Source organism: Rhagoletis pomonella, unplaced genomic scaffold (genome assembly GCF_013731165.1).
Source record: "Rhagoletis pomonella isolate Grant_MI unplaced genomic scaffold, Rhpom_1.0 Rhpom_scaffold_00010, whole genome shotgun sequence".
NCBI lineage: Eukaryota > Metazoa > Arthropoda > Insecta > Diptera > Tephritidae > Rhagoletis > Rhagoletis pomonella.
Genome location: NW_023458564.1, coordinates 23,177,648 through 23,186,764, shown reverse-complemented (window position 1 = coordinate 23,186,764; position 9,117 = coordinate 23,177,648).

The following is a 9,117-nucleotide window of genomic DNA, read 5'->3' as shown; positions in this document are numbered from 1 at the left end:
AAAAATGAGGTAAATAAGATCGTGCTTAGAAAAGCTTGAAAGATCGAGTTGATCATATAAAAGTACTTTGTTCTTATTATTTACAAAAAAGACATCAAGTAGCGAACTATTGGTATTTGTAAAATGAGTTGGAATCGAACAGTTCACGGAAAACAACCCCAAATTCCTCATAGCCAATGCGAAAGTGTCATCGCTGAGTAGAGCAGAATTAAAATCACCGGCTATTACGATATTGTTAAAAGACAAGGTAAGTTCTTCCAAATAATCAACAAAGTCAACAAAATTAATGTATTTATTTGGCCTGTAAACACAACCTAAGAGGATTTTATTTGATTTTGTTGTTATTTGTAAGAATAGATACTCGATGGGGTTGCTACCCTCTGATTTACAATGAAGCTTGCATGAAATACTAGATTTTACAAACATGGCAACCCCGCCACCGCGCTCAACTCTATCTGATCAAAATAACACATATCCATTAACAGAAACCGACTCATTATTGTGCCAATAAGAAAACCATGTCTCAGAAACGCATATAACATCAACGCCCGAATGTTCAAAAAGGTACCTGAATTCGTCAATTTTTTGGGCAAACTTTGAGCATTAATATGGCATATTTTCAGCCCAAGTTTTTGTTTACCCAAAATTCGTATCATGTTAAAATTATCGCCTTTGGAACCGCAGAAGCTATTAAGACTCATATAAAATGAAAATGAAAGTCAAAAGGCATGGAACACTGCACACTGCACTGATTACAGATTCGTAATTACCGACCTAAAGATCCCTCGATTGTAAAGTTGTAAGTGAATCTAACCGATTGTAACTTTTTTTGCCGCCATATCGGATCCGCAATTTGTTAATGTTTCCTATCGAAAAGCATAAACAGACGGCAGCGTTGATTCGGATCAACTCGCGAAATAATTGCAGTTGATCCGGATTAAGTCCGAGTTAGTCCGGATCAACGCTGCCATCTGTTTAAGCTTTAACTTCAGATTCGGATTTAGTGACCCCAAAAACATATCTTCATATATCATCTTAAGTTAAGGTTTTCGTCGCTTATCTAAATTTTCATAAACGATTAATAGGAAATTGTTCTCGAAACTGGTTGGTAAATGGTGATCCAGTACCAAAAATTTTATTTTTTTATAAGCGCCAAACAACTTTCGAATCTATATAAAAAAAAAATAACTTTTCCCCTTTTAAAAATAGCTATAGGTCTCCACCATTTCTGGGCAGAACCGCATACGTTTTGACGTGGTATGACCCATATATGTATGTACATGACGGCACGAGTTTACTCAAATGTGTATAAGCATTATTGACTGGATCAATGTTATAATTAACCTTGTTGCATTATTAGCATCGGCACATACTACATGCGTATATATACATACATTTGTATGTACAGTCAGTCAATAAAGTTTAGGTACAGCGAATTTTTTACAATACGGGCAACTATTTTTTAAATATTTTATTTTTCGATAATTTTTTATAAAAAATATGGTCAATTCTACAACAAAAAACCCAAAAATCAGGGTTCCGATCCTTATGCAAAATTAAAGAAAATTCCGCAAAATTTCATTCATATATTGCACTTTTTATTTACGCTCTCTAGAAAGAAGTTGGGTATGCAGTTTTTTAGCCCATTCAATTCTAGTATAACAAAGTGCAAGTTTGTGGTGGCTAGGACTTACCATTGATTTTTAGGAATTTTTTTTGTTGAAGGTGTTGCTCATTTTCTCCATATAAAATAATGTTTGATAATTTTTTTATATGGAAAAAATGTGCGACACCTTCAACAAAAAAATTTCCCAAAAATCAATGGTAAGTCCTAGCTTCCTCATACTTGCACTTTATTATGCTAAAATTAAATGGGCTAAAAACTGCATACTAAAATTTTTTTCTAGAGAGAAATTTTGCAGAATTTTCTTTAATTTTTCACAAGGTTTGGAACTTTTCTTTTTGGGGGTTTTGTTGTAGAATTAACCATATTTTTATAAAAAATGTGCGAAAAATAAAATATTTAAAAAATAGTTGCCCGTATTGTAAAAAATTCGCTGTACCTAAACTTTATTGACTGACTGTATGTATGCAGTTCTACGAATTCAATAAATAAGATTATCAATACGGAGTATAGTCATCTGGTGTGTAGATATCCGGCCCCAAGAAACCAATGTGTCAGGAAAATTAGTAATACCCATGATCTGACGTATTCACGTAGACATCAACCATAAACGAAGAAAAGAGAAGTTTCGTCGGTAACTGTAGAGGATGGTTGACCTATTTTGTTTGACTAAAATTTACACAAAACTTAATGCTATGCAGCGTGTGCCTACATATTCAGCAATGGATTGTAAATATAGGCACTTCTGGGCAGCTGATTAAGTTAAGTGATATTTTGACCACTTTTGGCTATTTTTCTTGAACTGTCATACATGAACTGCCTATAGTATGACACATCTATAACATTTGTATCGGATTTGCTTTGCCTTTTCCTGCAAGTCCTTACTGGAGTATGAATTCGACCGACCAGTTTTCTCTCAAATTCCGTTTTGCACAGCCGAAATTCCGTTCCCAGGGCAAAAACGATTGGCCTGTTATTGAAAAATACTAACAGATTTTTTTAATCTCTTGGTAGTCTGTAACGCTAAGAGGAAACACCACTTGCTTGGTAATTTCTCTCATATATTTATCTAAATATATACTTGTATAGTGGTACTAACTATAGTGGCACTATTTATTTGTTGAGATCAAAAACCGTAAAAGTCACGGCCATATACGATTTTGTTCCTCATTTCTCGCTGGTGCAATCAGCTTTGGTATGTAAACAGTTAAGTTTCTAGTACGGTTTTTAATCTCAGTCGATGAAGAGACGAACTTTAAACAAAATGACTATCTTACTTCTAAATGTCAAATTATAACCTATACGGTTTTCGAATTCATCGACTTAATTATAAACTCGCTTAGAGCATCGATGAATTTGTGGAAAATTGAAATTTTTACCTTTTGTTCGTTTTGACTATATTCCCCATTTCGATTGAAAGCGAAGAACAAGAGAAGTAAATCTTCGTTCCCGCTTTTTTTTTTACTTTAGATATATGATTTATACTTTTTATGCTCTCCAGGATGCTTTTCTGCTTAAATCTGGCAATTAAAAGACCCTGCTTTAAGAATATTAGAAGACAGGAGTCGAGTTGTTCCGAAAAGTTTCATATACGGTCGGATTTGCTTCAAATTCCCAAATACGTGTTACTAACATCAGTACTATCTTATATAATTAATACGCTAACGAAATCCCATACAAACTATTCCTACTGTTCCTATGAATTATAAAATTATTTAACGGAAAATATATCACTCCCCCAAATAATATGAACCTAAAAAACGGTACAAACAAAGTGAAAATGTATGAAAAAGTGAGGTGGTCGAGTTTCGACCACGGGGCGATACTAGTTTTAATAATTCTCCAAGTACATCCCTGCATATCCACTGTCTTTACAGTTTATTTATTTTAGAATAACGTCGTCAATGCACCAATCGATAATCAATTTCTGGCCTTAGTGACATAATTACAGTGCTTAGTTAAATTTAAAATCACTTTTAGAAAATAAATTGAGTATGCCTTCGTGCACATGTGAACGGTCATACATACTTATGTGTGTATGTAATACGTACATATGCACAGCTGTGCCAGTGCTACGGTTGGGTATCAGTCCCAAAATCATGTTCAACGACATTTACTATTGCCGTATTTATTCTTATTTACAAATGTTCTTACCAACTCTACCTGAAGTACTGGTATGCTTGTTTTATAAATATGTACCTATGTAAGTACGGTCTTACACACATGCTCATTACTCATTACTCATACGCCCCACATGAAAGCATTTTACTAGCCACAAACGACACCGCAATACTCTCATAATCCTGCCAGCCAATTTATGATATTTTTTTTTTGATTTTTTGTTTTTTTGTTTTGGCTGCCCCACCTTTTGTTTTTCATTAAGTATTGCTCGCATTTGACTTTTTTGATTGTTTGTGGAGTTAGGGTGCGTTCACTCTGAAAGCCGAGCGGCGTCGAGAGAAGCAAGATGGAACAAGGTGAAGCTGCTGGTGTTCACACGGAATGAATAGCTTTTCTCATGGACTCGGCTGGAAAGATACCACACAAATTATCGTCAATGAAAAGCAGCAAAAATATTTGGTAAATTTTATTCAAAAGTTTAGTTGTAAAACTTGATTTTGTGTGTATATTTTGATATCTTGTTTGCAGCAGCGTCATAAAGCTCAAAAATTAAATAGAAATTTAACAAGTAAGAAAGTCTAAGTTCGGGCGGAGCCGAACATTAAATACCCTTCGCAAATATTAAATAAATGTTTTTTCACCTTTCCGAAACCTACCGCTAGATGGTTAGCCGGGGTGTATCAATTTTGAGTAAATTAGCGTCCTTAAATTTCGAAATATTGCAGTTTCAAGCATTTCTGAAATTTACCGTTATATAAAAATCGGCCGCAATTTTAGTCCGATTTCAATAATTTTCAACGTTTTGCTTTTATGTGGCAAGCACAATAAAAATACCGAGTTTGGTGCAAATTGGTTGAACGGTTACCGATATATATATATATGTCTTCATAAGTGGGCGGGGCCACGCCCATTTTCCAAAATTTTATCATTAGCGTATTTCTTGATAAAGGATTGTTGCAAGCATCAATTTTGAATAAGTTAGCTTTAATATTTACTGATTTATCGAAGATTTCGTATTTCTCCAAATTACCGTTATATGGGATGTGGGCGTGGTTATTGTCCGATTTTAAAAATTTTCGGCCATTTGGTATCCTGTACCAAAGCCAATAGCTGTGCTAAGTTTGGAAGAAATCGGTGTAGCGGTTGCCAAGATATACACATGTAACCATAAGTGGGCGTGGCTACGCCCATATTTAAAAAATTTACAATATTCTCATTTTTCGTCTAAAAATTATTGTAAATATCAATTTTGAGTGAATAATCTTCAGTAGTTACTAAAATATCGCAGTTTTCGTATTTCTGAAAATTACCGTTATATGGGAGGTAGGCGTGGTTATTGTCCGATTTTTCCCATTTTCAATACCGTCCGTCCTACGCCCGAAAGAAGTACACGTACCAAGTTTAGTTAAGATATATTAATTTTTACTCGAGTTATCGTGTGCACAGACGGACGGACGGACGGACGGACGGACAGACAGTCACCGCTTAATCGATTTCTCTTTTCATCCTGATCATTTATGTATACATTTGTCTATATCTATCTCGATTCGTTTTGCCTGTTACAAACAACCGTTATGTGAACAAAGTTATAATACCCTTGTGCACAAGTGCGCTCGGGTATAAAAATCAAAAACTTCTTTGCTTCGAGCTCCAAAATGCTTCCGAAAAAGCTTGCTATATGAACACTTTCATATAGATACAACAATTTGAAAGCTTCACTTAGCTCGGAACAGCTTCGCTCGGCTCGGCTCCGCTTTCTGTGTGAACGTACCCTAAGACACAACCAAGGCGCCACCAAAATTATACCTCACTGTGCCGCATATCACTGATAGTGGAATGAGTAAGAAAATCAGTGATTTTTTTGGTTGTCGGCATTCACTCGTATAAACATGTTCTGCAATGAAGGCATACCTTTAACGATAATACATGTACACACTTACTGCGAAAACTGCGGAGGTATGAATTGTTTGTGGTTGAGTTTAGTTTTGTTTGAAAATGGAAGCTTATTATTTTGGGTTCTTGTAATAAGTTAATTTGCATACGATTATAGTACCTTTTTGTGAATATTTATATTTTTAAAGTTTTTTTGTTTTTTTAATAATAACACAGGTCAACTAATTGAAAAACACGGACGGAGCTTCACCGAATTCCACCAAATTTATACGACGTATTCAGGCTATCATGCAGATATTTTGGGCGAAGTCTGCTCGAGTTCGGAAAAGAGGGCGTGGCACCTCCCGTACTAACTAAAATGCTCATGTTGTATATCTCTTGAAAATTTGTGGTAGAGTACTGGAAATTGGTATAGGCAAATGAAATAATTCCATACTCATGGAGAAAAGGGGCCGTGCCACCTCCCATCTATCTTTATATATGAAAATTTTGTGTTCGTTTGTAACAGGCCCCAAAACTGAAGAACGACTTAATATATTTGACTCATTTTTTTCATGATTTTTCGGTGTAATACCGGGAGAATTTATAATCCAAAACTTTGGAGGATTGTCACTTATTTGAAAATTTGAAATTCAATTAAATTGGCTAAATAAATGAAATATTACAATTTGGGTATCAGATGAATGAGGTTTAAGAAAGATTACTGTTGGAAATAATTTTGGAAGGGTTGCCACCTATTTACATATTTGAACCCAGTTAAATTGGTAAGATAAATAAAATTGACAATGTGGGTATCAACTTAAAGAAGCTTAAGAAATATAACTGTTGAAAATATTTTTGAGATGGCACCTAATTAAAAATTGCAACTCAATTAAATTGATGAAATAAATGAAACTAGTGAAACCGCGTGGCGCTAAAACGCCCTAAATTGAATTACAAAAACTTAAAAAATACTTCAAATGTTAGTCAGAGTTATAATAGATCCGAGAGCCATATTTCATCAAAACTATGCAACCGTTTCTGAGTGAAGAGCAGTGTCGCATAGTGCATGTTTTTATTTTCGTCGAATTTCAACTCACCCTATACCGATGAAAAAAGTTTTTAATCAAAAAAATTAAACTCTATAATACATCTACAAGCTAAGGTCTACAAGCTAAGGTTTGAACTACTCATTTTTGAAATTCCTTTTCAAACTAAAATCTTCTTAAATATCTTTCGCCTGACATTGTGATACACATGTATTTCAATAAACTGATGGACTAATTCGAATTGATTGTTTCTAGTTTTTGTCCTAAAAAAAATATCCAATCTAAATAAGCTCTTAATTTTCAATTTAAATCGTGCCAAAATCATGTTACTTTTCCCATTTAAATAACATGGGATTTTTTTACTTTTTGCATTTAATTTTTTATCTCCAAAATAAATGGGCCTCTAACTTTGACAAACACATATTCTAATACAAAATTTTGCGCTCTACAAAAAAGGTCTCTTTAGTTTTTTCGATCAAAATATTCCTTAAAAACATTGTACATATATAGGTGCAGCCATTCCAATTACTACCACTTTTAGGCGTAACTTGCTGTCCCCAATAGATCGCTGGCGATGATTCGCTTGTGTAGACCGCTCATCGCAAGGATGAACTGTTGAATATTTAGCTTCAGAGCTTTTTATACCCGAGCGCACTTGTGCACAAGGGTATTATAACTTTGTTCACATAACGGTTGTTTGTAACAGGCAAAACGAATCGAGATAGATATAGACAAATGTATACATAAATGATCAGAATGAAAAGAGAAATCGATTAAGCGGTGACTGTCTGTCCGTCCGTCCGTCCGTCCGTCCGTCTGTGCACACGATAACTCGAGTAAAAATTGAGATATCTTAACGAAACTTGGTACGTGAACTTCTTTTGGGCGTGGGACGGATGGTATTGAAAATGGGCGAAATCGGATAATAACCACGCCTACCTCCCATATAACGGTAATTTTCAGAAAAACGAAAACTGCGATATTTTAGTAACTACTGAAGATAATTCACTCAAAATTTATATTTGCAATGAGTTTTAGACGAAAAATAAGAATATTACAAAATTTTGGCAAATGGGCGTAGCCACGCCCACTTATGGTTACATGTGTATATCTTGGTAACCGCTACACCAATTTCTTCCAAACTTGGCACAGTTGTTGGTCCTGGTACAGCATACCAACTGGCCGAAAATTTCTAAAATCGGACAATAACCACGCCCACATTCCATATAACGGTAATTTCGAGAAATACAAAATCTTCGATAAATCAGTAAATATTGAAGCTAATTTATTCAAAATTGATGATTGCAACAATTCTTTACCAAGAAATACGTTTATGACAAAATTTTGGAAAATGGGCGTAGCACCGCCCACTTGTGATCACATATATGTATCTCGCTAACCGTTCTAGCAATTTGTACCAAGCTCGGTATGGTTATTGGGCTTGCCACATAAAAGCAAACCGTTGAAAATTGTTGAAATCGGAACAAAATTGAGGCCGCTTTTCATATAACGGTAAATTTCAGATATGCTTGAAACTGCAATATTTCGAAATTTAAGGACGCTAATTTACTTAAAATGTATACACCCCGGCTTATCATGTAGCGGTAGCTTTCGGAAAGGTGGAAAACATATATTTAATACTTGCGCCGGGTATTTAATGTTCGGCTCCGCCCGAACTTAGACTTTCTTACTTGTTTTAACTTTAAGTTTTGATGAAGTTGTGTTTTTCTATTATATATATGCTCAAAACAGCGTGGAGTAAGCTATTTTTGCGAATACAGTAGTTTACGTTATGTGTCGTAAGCACTTTTTGAGCCCTCTATCTTGATACCTCATTTTGTAAAATCGAACGAACGCTCAGATACACCAATCGAAAGGAAAAAACTTGAATTTTTGATTAAAGAAAACAAAAAGGAAATCATTCGAGCGGTTTTTGAGAGTTTTGGTAATAAAAAAATTAGCAAATTTTTTCAACATTTTTTTTTCTTAAAATGCTCAATGTTTGTTGAATCTATATGAAATTTCTACGCAGTAATATTTCTATTCCTCCAAATAGCCTACATCCCCAAAATGAAAGTTAAGCTGCAAGTCATAAGTTCCTAGAGCACTTTAATGGCTCTAAATTGACCCCAAAATTAGCCAACATGATGTTGAGTCTATCGACAGGTTTGGAATTTTATCTCTGAAACGCCAAAATTTTCTTTGAAATCACTTCATTATTTCTCGTTCAATAAGCGTTTTTGTGAAGCTCTAAAAATAATCGCAACTTAAGACGTATTCTACGTCAAAATATGACCGAAATCGGACAATAAATACGATTTGTAGTAATAACTCGATTCCAGCGCCACCTCCACCACCACCATGTATGTACACATTTATGTACAAATGACAAAAACCCTAATTCGCTAACTAAGAAAACGTCTTTGAGTATAAAAAAGAATATTGTCCGTT